This window comes from Tympanuchus pallidicinctus, unplaced genomic scaffold (genome assembly GCF_026119805.1).
Source record: "Tympanuchus pallidicinctus isolate F22 unplaced genomic scaffold, pur_lepc_1.0 scaffold13, whole genome shotgun sequence".
Lineage (NCBI taxonomy): Eukaryota > Metazoa > Chordata > Aves > Galliformes > Phasianidae > Tympanuchus > Tympanuchus pallidicinctus.
The window spans coordinates 234,542-250,792 of NW_026294648.1; the positions used below are offsets into that span (position 1 = coordinate 234,542).

At 38.5% G+C, this 16,251-nt stretch overlaps 1 protein-coding gene across 1 annotated transcript in view; it reads left to right on the forward strand.

Annotated features, from left to right (window-relative positions):
* LOC128076149 (maternal embryonic leucine zipper kinase-like) overlaps nt 1-14,432 on the forward strand; it is a 226,301-nt gene extending 211,869 nt beyond the window's left edge. The window contains exon 6 of the mRNA XM_052673520.1: nt 14,420-14,432. The gene's annotated coding sequence lies outside the window, so the exon portion shown is untranslated. The remainder of the gene's footprint in view (nt 1-14,419) is intronic.
* The last annotated feature ends 1,819 nt before the right edge of the window (nt 14,433-16,251 follow it).

Genomic DNA, 16,251 nt, shown 5'->3' on the forward strand with positions numbered 1-16,251 from the left:
CATATATGGAAAAAAGTTCACTTATAGCCATGCCAGTTTGTACTGTGTGACTTCCAGTCATTTTACAGAAATCAAAGAGAGATAAGTGAGCTGATGATGTTGAGAAGACCCCCAAAATTGCCTTGTCTACATCCACCCCTTATTAGCCATTCTGACAAAACGTGTAATACAATGCATAAAAAAAAGACATTCATTACTTTTTAACAGCTTACTCATGGATTTGACACCACTAATCTGTTTGGAAAGCCATGGATATTACTTTCTGTAGCAAGTAAATAAATATTCTTTCTTATTGCTTGCTCTGTGATAATAAAAATATGCATTTTTTACTGTTCTGTTCTCTACTTAAAAGAGAGAATGACAATACAGGCTGCATTCCTGCTTTAGATAAGCTCTTCTTTGTCCCCCAGTTTATACATGCACATACTTCTCTACTTCGTAAAATAAATAAATCATAAATAAATATCTCTCTTATAAATACACGTTGACTTCATGGAAAGAACACATTCACATATCAATTGATCAAATATGACAATTCATCAAGACAGGAATTATGTAATAATGGGCTTTTCCAGAGCTGTAAAAAAGGTAACAATTTTCCCAGGGAAATTTAAACAGAAAATAAAAGAAAAAGAAATAAATTGAGTAAATCCACAAAATGGACATCATTCCTTCTATTGCAAGTTAAAAATTGAGAAATTAAGTGACTGAAACAGTTCTTTACTGGTCGTACAGATGGCTCATACAAATAACAGTTTGACTCCCTTCTTTGCAAAAAGCTTTGTGTGTTTTTTCACAATTCATTAGGATCCATCAGCTTATACTTACTGTTCTGAGATTCCCAGGTAGAAAATGCTACTGAAGTGTAAGCTATGTATTGTTGTTGCTCACTGTTGATACCCTTCAGTTTCCACCATAAGACATGCTAATTATAAAAGAAAATTCAGGATGTGGGAACAACTCTACTAAAAATATCAAAGTTTTATCTGCTTTTTTTTTTTTTTTTTTGGTCTGTTTTCTTTATTGAGAAAGGATGAAATGCACCATCAAATGACATAAGCCATTTGCACTCTTCTAATGCAATCCTGTATCATTGGAGTCCATGTAAATTCAGTAGTAACAGGACTAAAGACTTTGGAAGTGGAAGCTTTTAAGGGGCACTGAGTTTCTGGCTGAAAAGAAAATTTAAACTATGCAACATGTGCCAAACCAGTGCGTTCTGGTACTGAGTCCTTCCCTGAAAGAAGACTGCTCAGTACTGGTCAACCTGGGAATAACTCTGCCTTGTCTCTCCTTTTTATGAACACCCTCATAGTGATATGATTTTGTATATATGATATGATATATCACACCTACAAAAACGACCACTGTTAATGAGTATACTAGATGTGACACCTTGGAGCAACAGACCTTCCTCTGCAGCTCAGCAAATGTCTGCTGCTGGTGTTCAGTTCATAACATAACATAAAGACAGCTGAATTTACAACTTTTTCTTAAGAAGCTCTGTGAATCTCAGAGCCTAAGTGAATGCACAACGGTTTCAGAAGATAGACATACTTTTCCTGTATTTCCAAAGGAAAAAAAAAGTAATTAATAAGAGCTTGATTCAACAGCAACATGAATTGGAAAATGTGTCATTGAATACTACAGGTTGGACATAATTTTCACAGCACATATCTCCCAGAGATTCCACAGGTGTTGAGTATATTTATTACACAGGCTGGAATGACAGCTCTCAGTTCCTCTGTCCTTCTACCTGATTGCAAGGGGAGGAACTGTTTTCTCTCTTTCGTTATGGGAGAGATGTTGAAAAAGAGCTTGCCTATATAAAGCAAGTGAATCTTTCTGTCATAGCTTGTTGCTGTTAAATACAAAAAAACAAAGTACCTCATTTTATGTCAGGGCTAGTCAAGCATGTGTAGTTGCATGATTGTGGCACCAAACTCATATCTTGTATCTGTACTTATGGGAAGTATATAAACCCTTTTAGCACTGGCAGACTTTACTGTGGCAAAATAGATGGATGAAGTTTTCCATTTGAATAAAGGGCTAATCTGTTATATTGTAAAAGAAGTTGAGCACAAACGAAGGAAAAGATGTGGGGAACCTCAACCATAACCCAAGGAGCCTGCTGATTGGTCCAAGGAGTCACATCCTAGAAACTGAACCAGCTGAAGCTGGAATACTTCCTCAAACTACACTGCAAAGAAGATACAAAACCTTCATCCCCATGACCACCAGGATGACCACCAGGAGGCACCACGCATGACTAGAGGCATTAATAAGGAGTGGAGTTCTGGGTGTAGAATGGGTGTGAGATGTTATAATGAATTCCTAGAAGTAACTGTAATAACTACTCCTTTTATGCATGTATTTGTTCTGTAAATAAAGATGCTTACCTGCGTCCATCATGCAGGCTAGAGGGGCTGCCCCCCCCCCAATCCAGCATACGTGTACAGCACTTAATAAATGCACCTGCTTTATAACTACTTTGTGGTTATAGAGTTTGATTCCACAAGCCACATTCATCAAGGCCATTTAGTTATTTCCCATGTATTTAGTCTTCTTTCAAAGCTTTTTCTCTTCCTCCACGATTTCCACTAGGCTAAAAATCTTAAAAAGTACGGCTGAGCCAATGAACCATAGTCTTGTGTTAAACAAGATGATAAAGATATATAGTGTCAACATACCTCTAAGATAATTATCTATTATCTCAACATAATTAGTTTTATGTTTTTAATAGTAGACACAGGGTGAAGCTGTCTGAACAATAAGAAACATTTGATTGTGCTTTTAGTATTTTTTTCTAGTCAGAGTAAAACCACCTAATACACAAATCACACATTCCAAGACAGCATGACAGAATGAGTACAACATGTGGGTTGGTTGATTTGGTTTTCTTTTTTCAAGTATACTTCATGTATATTTTAAAGTGTGAGCAAATTTAGTAGGTGTTGTGGAGTTATCTCTAGATCTGAGTCCATGACAGGGGCACAAGTCCAGAAGGAGACAAAGGAGAGAGGGGGAAAAAAAGCAAAATTTCCCTACTTTTCCATCTCAGCCAGCCCCAGCCTGTGACTAATGGGGTAAGGCAGGGTGCAGGCTGGGTGCTCCAGGAGAGGGGGAAGGGTTGGGAGATAGCAGATGGGTCTAAAAAAAAACCCAAACAATGACAACTATCTGAGGAGGAATGGTAATTTACTAAGTCCAGCAAAATCAGACACAATGAGAGAGAAAAGTGTCCAAAGTGCGAGGTCTTACACTAGTAGGCTGCAGGGGAAACACGTGCTTTCCTCTGCTGGCAAACAAAGAGAGAGTGAGTCAGTGAGCTGGACAGCTGCTGGTGTCCTGCCAGGAGTTCCACCTTTCTTCCTCTGCCCTCCAGATCCTCCGAGAATGCCGCTCCTCCCCTACAAGAACTCAAAAAGCCCAAAAAAGGCAGTCCACAGAACCAGAACTCTACGTGACTTCTACATGATGTTCTGATGTGGAATACCGACTACAAAAATCACAAAACAGCAACAATAGGACTGCTGCCATTAAATATATATATATATATATATATATAATACTTATATATGTATATATATATATGTCATCCTCTGAAAAAGAAAAGAACAGAAACAGCTTACTGGTTAAGGATAAAATAAAGAGCAGAAGATTCTTCAGAAATCAGAGATACAATTCAGATTCCTAATCACCTGCAGCAAAAATCCATGTCTGTGGCTCACTGCACTGCCAGTGTCATGCACCTGCCTGGTGCCTTGTGAAGGACAAACTAGGTTATACATCTGTTTCACTGGACCCGTTCTTAACATCCTCTGTAAGCCTCTTGCCTGTCATGTGTTCGGTGAAACTTAATGTTAGGCTCCTGCCTCCTTTAAAGATATGAAAGTTCCTGTTCGTCTATTCTCTGAAGGCCTTATTCAGACTCTCCGAACACCTGTGCTCTGATTTCAATGGACTCTGGACCTGGATGATGTCTCCAAGTCACTTAGCTCAAAAGGAAAATTGAAAATGCAGAGCTGAGTCGCTATGCTGAGAAAAGATTCTCTAATGTCACATCTCAAGCCCAGCACAGGACAGAACAGGATCAGGAACAGATGTAAGTGCTGCAATGGCTGTTCCCAAAAATGGGTTGCAGAGGTTTGCTTATGGCGATATGATTCTTCCTATATCTGTTTCCCAATGAGATAAATTTGATTCTAATTTGGTTGTCCTAATTAAGAACCTAATTGTTGTGATGCATTTGATAAACCTTATTCTATATCCTTAAACAGGCAACAGTTATTTCCAGACAAAAGTTGGTAACTATGTTTCAGGTTATCAGAATGGCAGTCTTAGTCTAAAGACATAAGAGAAAGCAATGTAGCCCAGAGAATATGTCTGGGCAAGCAGACCACTTTATTCTCAAACCAAAAGCCTATCTACTTTTTCCATGTATATAAACCATATAAAAAAGATATATTTTTTCTTTACAAAAGCTTAATCTTTACAGGCCCACAGAAGGAAACTATAACTTGCCATTGATGTACGTGTTTGCAATGAAGGTAGATGAGTTTCCTTTCATTGGCTATTTCATTATATTTATAACATCAAGAACAGCTATACAGAAAAATAAGCTTTTGTGATACAAATGTACATTTTCAGAAGAGGAAAATCAGGTTCATAGATTGTTTTTAAAGCATATTTTAAGAATCAAGTAGGCCTGATCAGCTGTCAAGAACCAGTTTGTTCATGTGAGATTTGCCATCCATAGTCTCTAAAAGTCAGAGCTTGGTTTTTTATTTCACAAGTCTTGATCATATCAGTTAGCTTCATGCTGTTAGATTAACTTACAAACCAAACATTTCAGAGGCAGAGGGTTGAAAAAGATAAGGCAGAAAAAAAGTCAAGAGAAGCCTAAAAGGATGGTAAAAGAAATAAAAAGAAGCTGGAGAATACAGAAGTCAATAAATAAAAGAATAAAAAATTGATTGGATAAAATAAATAAATAAATAAATAAATAAAGTGGGGCTGCAGATGCCAGGGAGAATATGCTAAAAGATTAAAGTGGATTATTCATAATTAACCAAAAAAAAAAAAAAAAAAAAAAAAAAAAAAAAATTACCAACAGAGAAGAAGAGGAGGCAAAGAACTGTGTATTTCAGTATGCCTACTAAGGGTTAAAGCAAACACCAATACATTTATTTTGCCCTCAGGGAAGTGATTGAGGCACCATATCTGAATGTGTTTAAAAACCTTTTGGATGTGGTGCTCAGGGACATGATCTAGCCAAGGGTTGAATCTGTTAACTCTGTTAGGAGTTAGGATAGCATGGTTAGGCTTTGGTTGGACTTGATGATCTTTAAGGTCTTTTCCAGTGCAATTCTAAGATTCTATGATTCCATAAATCTGCGTAATAATTATTTCCATTTCATCTAAGTGTTGTGTCCATGCCATTCAGAGACTTTGTGATCTTTTTGTTTTTGCATCATCCTGTAGTAAAACTTGTTAAAATTGCTGTAGGAACTACTATCTGCTCAGCTTTATTTGATTTCTGTATGAAATTAATTAAAAAAGTGTCATATGGTCAAAGGGAATTTCTGTGTTTACTCTAGCTTTGATAAGATCGTCAGTGATAAAGTTATTATCTCCAAGGAACCACATTAATTTTACACCAGTAGGAAATTTGGACCTAATCTATTCAAAATATAGCCTAAAGCACATATCTAACAAAATATTATAATGAAGTGACATCATCTCATTGAAGTGATTGCATTGTTCTGAGGCCAGCGGTGTGCATTTCTATTGCTCAGGTCCTATTTAATACTAATTATTCATTATGGTTTAAAGAAAAAAAAAAAAAAGAACATTTCAGTAATATTTACATATTTTGTTTGGAAGCAAACTGCAAACTTTCTGCAATTCAATCATTTCTTCTTTTTCTTCTTAATATTTATACAGTTTTGCTCTAATCTATGAGACATCTCTTATGCTTGTTGCCCAGACCCAAGTTCTTCCAAAAGAGACTCATGTCTAAGTACTGCTCCATGTATGTCCAATTTTCAGCTAGTACAGGAAAAGGGCAAGAAAGAAGGAATACTATACTGGCCAGATCTCATGGCTCGTTTACTCATATAATCTCACAACTTTCTCTAATAAAACTGTCATGGCTTTATGATCTTTGTTACCAGTATTCCATATCATAACATGATGTAGCACATCGGGAGTTAAAGAGTTAGTGCTCCAGTTCCAGGTACCTGTCCCGGAAGAGAACTAAGTCCCCCAGAGGACTATTCATTGCTCTGTTACTGTTTGTGCTCAGAGGGAAAGATAAAAACTGTTTGCAGATTGCTTGACCTCTCCTTTTGATCATCTGGCTCATCTCTGCTCCCAACCATATTGCCTCAGCTTACTTAGAGCCTTAGGTTTTTGAACACTCATTTTTTTTTATTAGCTCAATTCTAAGTATATTGTATTATAGTGTGTTACCTTGCATTCCAATACCTTATTTAATAAAATAATTTATTTTATCTTCAGATCACTGCTGCTGTTTTATTTTTAGGCTTATCTCTCTACACTTTACCCTTTTTCTCTTTTTCCATTTCCCAGGGCATGAGTCTGTGGGTCCACCCACACCACAGTCACAGAGTCAAATGAGCCCAAAAACCACTGACAAAAAGCCAGCACAATTTTTTCAATTTGTGATATAATTCCTCCTCCCTGTTAAATAATTTCTTACTGGGTTAAGTACCAAAATGTAGCATCCATAAAAAATAATTTTAGTCATTCTTGTAATTTTTACAATTGACTAGATTCTACAGGAGTGTTGCTTTTTTTTTCCTTTCCTTTCCTTTCCTTTCCTTTCCTTTCCTTTCCTTTCCTTTCCTTTCCTTTCCTTTCCTTTCCTTTCCTTTCCTTTCCTTTCCTTTCCTTTCCTTTCCTTTCCTTTCCTTTCCTTTCCTTTCCTTTCCTTTCCTTTCCTTTCCTTTCCTTTCCTTTCCTTTCCTTTCCTTTCCTTTCCTTTCCTTTCCTTTCCTTTTCCAAATAAAGTTTTGAGATTTGTTCAAAGTTAGCAAAATTGCACTGCTGAGGTAACACTTCCCAATCAAGTCTAATCACAATATTTTATGTGTTATTCCCTGTCCTTTTCCTTATGCTTCTTAATATCTGTTTAAAAAAAAAAAAAAAAAAAATTCCGGCCACAGTTTAAGCCTTCATCAAGCTGCCTATAAAAACATTCTTGTCTCTTTCCTGAATTGAATAATTAATTCGAAATCCTTTCCACTTTCATAGATGTCTTAATGCTTTGCATTTATTGAAGGTGAGTCTCATTTGCTGTCATAATCTTTGTGGAGTTCATCCATCAGCTCACAGTACTGAATTAGACCCCAGGGCCACTGAGTCTAGGAACACTTCACCAAATAACTGATGTTCAAACCAGAAAAACTTTTAAGAACATTTTTCAATTTCCATACATCAGTCTTCCTTAGTGGTAACTAACCCGTATATCTCCATTAACAAGTTTTTCTGCCTAAATGTTTAACGTCTTTTTCAGGAATTATTAAATATATTGAGTAACGTTACATCTTTCTGTTTAGAAAGTTAAATAATTCTTGTTGTATTTTACTTGTCAGGAACAAATTCTCTGGTCTCTTACCATATGGCAATTCATGTTCAATGTTTATGTAATCTGGAAACCACATTATCAACAATTAGTTCTGTGAAAGTCAAGGAAACCCAATTCTGCAGTTTTATATACATTTTTTTTCTTGAATCTCATAAAATATTAACCACGATTATGATGAATTTATGATTTTTTCCCCCTAGTAAGAGAATATATTCCTATAAAAAAATAATTTAGACTAAAATATTATGAAATGCACAGAAATGAAGCATGGGACAATCTAAATATTTTCAGAAACAGAAAATAGTGGCTTATAGCACAATATCAAGGTGGCTAAGGTCTCACTGTTTAGATTTGCTCTGAATTTGTACCATTTTTTCATTTTTTAAGAAAAAAAAATCATGCTTGATTTCTAGGTTATAAGGAGAGAATCTTATTTTCATATATGAGTTTTAGTAACTTAGGACACTTTTAGCAATCATGACCTGAATCTAGAATAGCAGAACAGGGCATCTTCTAAAGAAAAATGATACTTCTTCAGTACTTCTTCACTGATATTTTTTCATTCCTGGAAGTTTATTCACTTATACCTAGCATTTTGGCACAGGCCTAGGAATAAACAGAGACTCAGTTCACCCATACTTTATGCCATAGGCATTTCTAGTCCCTGCAAGCATTGCAGCAATGGTAGTTCCTGATCCATAGAACTTCTGAAATCTCTTACTACATGGAGAAGAATACATGCATCATGTAGATGATCAAAGAGAATCTCATCCATATTGCATCAAACATGACAACAGTATGAAAAGTTTCTGTAAATTGAGATTAAAATCTGATGAGAGGTCTAAAAACCCTCATAATACTTTATTACTATTATTCTTCCTACAGTTTCTGGCAACATCTCTCACAGATGAGGTGTTAAAATGTTAATCAATAGAAAGGTAAGATTTCCCTTTACCATACTTCACAAACTAGGAAATCAAATGGATTTATTTTACAGAGATATCAGTGATTTATAGTGTTTCAGAAAAATTAATTACCCGGTTAGTTATATTAAAAGTAAAGAATGCATTTATAAGTGTGTGTGAGGAAGTGGTTAATCCAGATATCTACAGGATATAGGAGAGCTTATGGGTCAGAGTAAAAGCAAAGACTTTTTTAAATAAGGCTGATGTTATCATGGGAGTCTGCTACAGGCCACTCAACCAAGATGAAGAGGTGGACAACACACTTTGTAGACAGTTGGATTAGGTCTCAAGGTCTCTCCCCCTTGCTCTTGTGGAGAATGTCAACTTCCCAGACATCTGCTAGATTTATAATACATCAGATAGGAAACAGTTCTGGAGGTTCTTAGAGCGTGTGGGAGACAACTTCCTGATACAGCTGGTGAAGGAGTCAACAAGGGGAAACAAAATCTTGGACCTCTTGTTTGTTAATAGAGAAGGTCTTCCAGAAAATGTTGGAGGCTGTCTGGGACATAGCGATCATAAGATGCTAGATTTCTTGATCCTTGTTGAACCACGGAGGGGAGTCAGAAGAATTGCCACCTTGGACTTCTGGAGGGCAGACTTTAACCTCTTTAAGACCATGGTTGAGAGGGTCACTTGGGAGGTAGTTTTGAAGAGTGTGGGAGCCCCAGGAAGGCTGGGAATACTTTAAGGAAGTTATTTTAAAGGTGCAGGAGCTGACCATCCACAAGTCACAGAAGACAAGCTGATGGGCAAGGAGGCCAGACTGACTGAACAGAGACATCTAGCTGGAACTCAGGAACAAAAGGAAAGTATGTGGTCTCTGGAAGAGTAGGCATGCACTTATGATAACTGCAGGTACATAGTGAAGCTGTGCAGGGAGAAAATTAGAAAAGGCAAAGCCCAGCTAGAACTGAATTTGGCCACTGAGGTAAAGGACAACAAGAGGAGGGCTAGAGAGAATCTCCATCCTTTGTGGGACGCCGAGGGCAGCTTGGTGACCAAGGATCGGGACAAGGCTGAGGTACTTAATGCCTTCTATGCTTCAGTTTTAAATAGGAAGGCTTGTTACTCCCTGGGCACACAGCCCCTTGCCCTGGTAGACAGGGATGGGGAACAGAAAAAGCTCTGCATGATCCACGATGAGATGGTTTTGGACCTGCTCTGAAAGCTGGATGCTCACAAGTCCATGGGGCCGAATGGATTGCACCCTAGAGCAGTGAGGGAGTTGGCGGATGTGGTTGCCAAGCCACTCTGCATAATTCCTCAACAATCCTGGTTAACTGGGAATGTCCTGGCAGACTGGAGACTGGCAAATGTGATGCCCATTTTCAAAAAGGGCCAGAAAGATGATCCTGGTAGCTACAGACCTAACAGTTTCACCTTGATGCCAGGTCTGGTCATGGAACAGATATCTCAGGAGCCATCATGGACCAGTTAAAGGTCAGTCAGGGGATCAAGTTCAGTCAGCATGGGTTTACAAATGGTAGATCCTGTCTGACAAACCTGATTTCATTCTATGACAAGGTGACCCACGTACTGGATGAAGGTCAGGCTGTTGATGAGGTCTACCTGGACTGTATTTCAGTAAAGCTTTTGACACTGTCCCCCACAACATCTTTGTGAAGAAGCTGGATGCCCATGGTTTGGTTGGGCTTATACTCTGCTGGGTGAAACACTTGCTGGATGGCTGGGCCCAAAGAGCTGTAATTAGTGGAGCTAAATCCAGTCGGTGGCTCGGTACAGGGGCTGCTTCTATTTAATATCTTTTGTAATGATCTTGATGAGTTGATTGAGTGCACCCTCATTGAGTTTGCAGAGGACACCAAGCTGGAAGGGAATGCTGATCTGCCTGAGGGGAGAAAGGCACTACAGAGGGACCTGGATAGACTGGATTGATGGGCCAAGGTAAACTGTATGAGTTTCAACAGGGCCAAGTGTTGGGTCCTGCATTTTGGTCACAGCAACCCCAGGCAACACTACAGGCTTGGGGAAGAGTGGCTGGAAAGCTGCTTAATAGAAAAGGACCTTGGAGTATTGATGGACAGTCGGATGAATACGAGCCAGCTGTGTGCCTGGGTGGCCAAGAAGGCCAACGGCATCCTGGCTTGGATCAGGAATGCTATGGTGAGCAGGACTAGGTAAGAAATCCTGCCCCTGTACTCAGCACTGATGAGGCCTCACCTTGAGTACTGTGTTCATTTTTTGGCACTTCAGTACAGAAAGGACATGGAGGTGCTGGAGCAGGTCCAAAGAAGGGCAACAAGGCTGGTGAAGGGCTTGGAGAATATGGCCTATGAGGAGAGACCGAGGGAAAAGTACAGGGAGAACATTTACAAGTAATGCATGATTACTTACTATTTACAGCTTGTTTTGTTCATGAGATGCAAATAATTAGCAAAGTTTTTGGAACATTAAAAAAAACAAATACATTCATTTCTTTGACATTAAGCCATAGTTTCCATATATCAAATGCCAGGGCAAGATTGTGTTCTAACCCTTTCATCTAAAGTCTCCTACATCCCTCAGTTCAGAGCCATGCTTGAGAAGCAGCCAAATGGGACAACTCTGAAAGTCGCTCACAGAGGTACTGTGCAGTTATTGATAGCAGCACCACCAGGCCTTGCAAAATTGACAAGTAATTTGCACCTGAACATTTATTTTTAAGAAGATTTTAAGAATGACCCTTCACAGTGTTCAATTAAAAATGCCTTTATTATTCAGTGAACTCAATGTAGTTATAACTCTGGTCCATATGTAGTCCTAGGAAAATTCACAATGATGATCTTTGCAGTTAAAGGATTTCATACACAGACTGCCATTAATTTGTATAAAGAGGACAACTGAAATAAGTTTTATTCAGATTTTCATAATGCAGATTTATTCATAAGGCGAAACGTCTATGCAGAGAAACTGAACTGTGGATGGTAAATACCCTAACTATATGTCTGGTTTTGTTGAAGTGTAAATCACCTGAATCTGCAAAATTCAAAGTGATGGATAGAAACAGCGCAGAAACAAACTGCCTTCAAGTAAATTAAGCCATCCTTACAAGGCAAGTGACCATTCACAGTGTATTTTTTTCCTATTTGCATTGAATTGTTTGTCACCATCTATTATGAAGCTTCACTTGTTTTATAAGGCTGAGAAACATTGAAATGCTCTGCTTACCTGCTTGACACACCTAGCTGCAGAATCACTTGCAGATATGTACTACTGCCTTTTATTTAAAAGATATGTAAGTACAGGGTAATTAGTGACTAAAATGGCAATATTTTTGCCCTAGATTTTGAGCTGCTTTGTGAGCATTCTTCACATTTACAAACCTTTCCTCTTCTTCACTGCACTGAATCTTCACATATCTCACAGCTTCTGTTCAGCTATGCTAATTATAATGCTAATTGCAAAAGTGAAGATTGTTAGGTGGGATAAAAGATTTCTTTTTTTTTTTTTTTTTTTTTGTAGCCAAAAACCTATTTTGCATATTTAAACTCAATCGAGCACAATTACTAATGGAGAAAAGGGGTTGTGCAAATGAGAAATCTGACTAGAGGTCAGTTTTACTGCTAAGCCACAGAAAATAGTTGGCAAACATTGAATTCTGGCTCTCATTTAAGAGAAATCTGTAAGAAACATATACTACTAAAAACTGGCATGCTTCTGTGGTGAGATCCTCTGGATTAATGATAGAACTCCTTCATGAAATATAAGCCATCATTAGCAGTCACCATATGCTTCCATCCAGTCACAGTCAGTTAATACCTATGTTACTCAGTTACTTTATATTTATGCTAGGTGTTGTGTTAAAAAAAATAATAGTTAAGGCACATAAGCTGTTGCTAGTTCAGAAAACCTCAGCCACACTCAGGACTAGCTGACATTAGCTGACATTATTTCAAATCTGGAGAACACAGCAAGGATTATCCTATCCACCTTTGCTGCAATAATCTGAGTCCTTTTATTAAAAAGAACTGAAAAAAAATGATAGGAAAAAAATACTCCTTTATATCTTTCCATCTCTCCTCCACGTTACAAGCATCACAGGCTGATTGTATGGAATGGCCTCTTTTATCAGAACAAAGATCACAACCTCCTCACATCCTTTTGCTCAAGAGGCCAAGAATAGTTGGATTGTGAGACCAGATCAAGTGTTCTGTGCAACTTCCTCAGGATATTCTCTCAATCTCCCTAAATTTCTGTCTTACAGCTTTCCAAAACCACAAATACAGAAATATTGTCACTTCCAGAACTCAGTCTGGTGGGAAATCCAGGGCAAAAAATACAACTGTGAAAAGTAAGTAAAAGGAAGTCAGGCTGGAAAGATAACTGAACACATGGTGGGAGCTGACATGGGGCCGAGTGCTTTGATGTTTACGCTGAAGAAATGTTAATATTACTCACCTTTCCTATTAATTACAATGTCTGACGTGTAAAACAACGTATATGACAGCTCCACAGCAGAAGGCCAAAGGTACTATACTTTCCCATCACCATTACAACTTTCGTTTGCGTAAACAATACCTCTCTGTCATCTTACATCCTGTTATCACTGAATAGATATGGATGTCTGTAGGAGAATATCCCACTGATGAGTTTTTCATTTCCACAGTTTCATTTTTCTTTTGTTAATTAGACCATGAGAAAGAAACAAAAATGTCAGAGTGATTAATCCACTGAAGATCCTATGTCAGATTTTAGAGCTTTCAATTTCATACAATCCATAGGGAATCTGATATCTGTTCACATCATTGTCTCCAGAAAAATAGGATCAGCTCCTCTTGATGGTTTAGTGGAACTGCTACAGTTTCTTTCTTCTCCTGTGCTTACAGAGATGCTTTTATGAGATGTGCTACTTACACTTGCTTTTCTAGTGAAAAGTTTACATTTGCTGTCTACATAGTTGTAGACAGGTCAAGAATCCAAGCCTTAGTGTAATTCTACTTACAAACCACATTTGAAATCAAGGTTAGAGGGTGTATGGATTGCCAATTCAAACAGACAGATAACAAATTGCTGTTAATTGCATATTGCAACATGCAAATTTGCAATTTATCCAAAATGGGGCAAAACAGCTGAAGAACCTCCAGCTTCATGCTGATGATCTGAGCCAATCTCTTCACTCTTTGTACATGTTTCAACTTACATATAGGCACCAGCATTTCAATAAATACAGTAAACTTTATTGCTTCTCCTAATATGTGTTGAGCCATCTAGCTATGCATACAGTGTACCAGATTGCTTCTTATTTGGAAAAACATATTTCTATTCTATGTTCCTACAGGCCTATGTATTGACAACACTATTACTGGTTAAAAAAAATAGTTTACTTGAAATAAAGAACTTTCACTGTAATGCACAGTGTGTTTACAGATTTTATAGACAGAGTGTGGGCAATGATCAGAAATTAAGACTCCAAGGGTGAGCAAGAGCATAACTGAATTATAACTAGTTTGTTCAATTTTCATGTTAATATTATTAACACAGAAAGTACCATCTGCAGCATGGACCATAATTTGAATGCGAAGGGAATGTGTTACTAATATAATATCAGAGGCTTGACAATAAAGGATAATCTTTGTTCTGCACTTAGAAAAAAAATTTCAGATTGTTTACATGAGGTAAATGCTGAAAGGAACAGGTCATTTTATTTTTGGCTTATATTTGTTTTGTATTAATGCTCAGTATTTTATTGATAATAGATAATTTGTTAATACTTTCTGTGTTGAACCTTGTTTTTCTTGAAAACTAAATTCTCTCATTTACCTTTTGTAATGGCTCACCTCCGTTTTCCAATTTTATTTAATTGTTTCAATTTATTTAGTATAATGGGCTGTTGTTCTAGCATACATTTTCGGCTTAATAATCTTAAAAGAGTATTCTGGCAAGGAAATGGTTACTGGGATGCTATCTCCAATTACAAAGGGCTGACAAATGCAAGTAGCATCTGTGGTTGGCAGAAGGGATTGTAACTGGGAATAAGGGCGGATGTTTTTGTTGATTTAACAGAGCAGGTGGCTCAGTACCACACAGTCATTCTCTCACTTCCCCATTCCCAGTGGGATGGGAGAGAGAATCAAGGAAAAAAAAAAGTAGAGATCGTGTGTTGAGATAAAACTATTTACAAAGATAGAGAAAATTAAAAGGGTAATAGCTGTGACTGTATATATGTGTGTGAATATATGTACCAAGTGATGTACAAGCAACGGCTCATCAACTCCAACTGACCAGACCAATTCCCAGGTTGTCCTGTGAGAAGCAAAAGAGAGAGAGATGCACACCCATTCTGTTCAAAACCCATTCCTCATGATGTCATATAGTTTGGAATACCCCTTCGGCCATTTTAAGTCAACGTTTTTTCTTGGGTCCTTTGATGAAGATGTCCTTAGCTCTGAACTGAAGGAAAGCAAATGTCACCTTAGTCTTCAAAAAGGGCAGAAAGAAAGACCCTCGTAATTATAGACCAGTCATCCTCACCTCCATCCTTGGAAAGATGATGGAACAACTTTCCCTTGGCTCTGTCTCTAGGCATATCAAGGATAAGAGGCAGTGAGCATGGCTTCACCAAGGGGAAATCATGCTTCACCAATCTGATAGCTTTTATGAGGAAATAACCAGGTAGATACATGATGGTAACGCAGTGGAGGCAGTCTATCTTAATTTCAGTAAAGCATTTGACACCGTCTCCCACAGCATCCTCCCAGCTAAGTTGAGGAATTGTGGTCTGAGTGTCTGGAGTCTGGAGTCTGGGGAGTGAGGTGGACTGTGAACTGGCTGAATAGCAGAAGCCAGAGAGTTGTGGCTGATGGGACAGAGTCTAGTTGGAGGCCTGTGTCTAGTGGAGACCCTCAGGGATTGGTACTGGGACCAGTACTATTCAGTATATCCATCAGTGACTTGGATGAAGGAATAGAGTGCATGGTCAGCAAGTTTGCTGATGACACAAAACTGAGAGGAGTAGCTGACAAGCCAGTAGACTGCACTGCTATCCAGCAAGACCTAGATAGGCTGGAGAGTTGGGGAAGGAGAAATATAATGCAATACAACAAGGGCAAGTTTAGAGTCTTGCATCTGGGCAAGAACAACCCCAGGTACCAGTACAGGTTGGGAACTGATCTGCTGGAGAGCAGAGTAAGGGAAAGGGATCTGGGCATCCTGGTGTACAGCAGGCTGACCTTGAGCCAGCACTGTGCCCTTGTGGCCAAGAAGGCCAATGGCATCCTGGGGTATATTTGGAGGGGTGTGGCTAGTAGGTCAGTAGAGGTCCTCCTCCCCTCTGCTCTGCCCTGGTGAGACTGCATCTGGAGTTTTGTGCCCAGTTCTGAGGCCCCCAGTTCAAGGACAAGGAATTGCGTGAGAGAGTCCAGCACAGAGCTATAGTGATGATGAAGGCAGCGGAGCATCTCCTTGTGAGGAGAAACTGAGGGAGCTGATTCTCTTTAGTTTGGAGGAGACTGAGGGGTGAGCTCATTAATGTTTATAAATATGTAGGGAGTGAGTGTCATGAGGATGGAGCCAGGCTCTTTTTCAGTGACATCCAATGATAGGACAAGGAACAGAGGGTGCAAGCTGGAACACAGGAGGTTTCACATAAATATGAAAAAAAACTTCTTTACGGTGAGGGTGACAGAACACTGGAACAGGTTGCCTGGAAAGGTTGTGGGGTTTCCTTCTCTG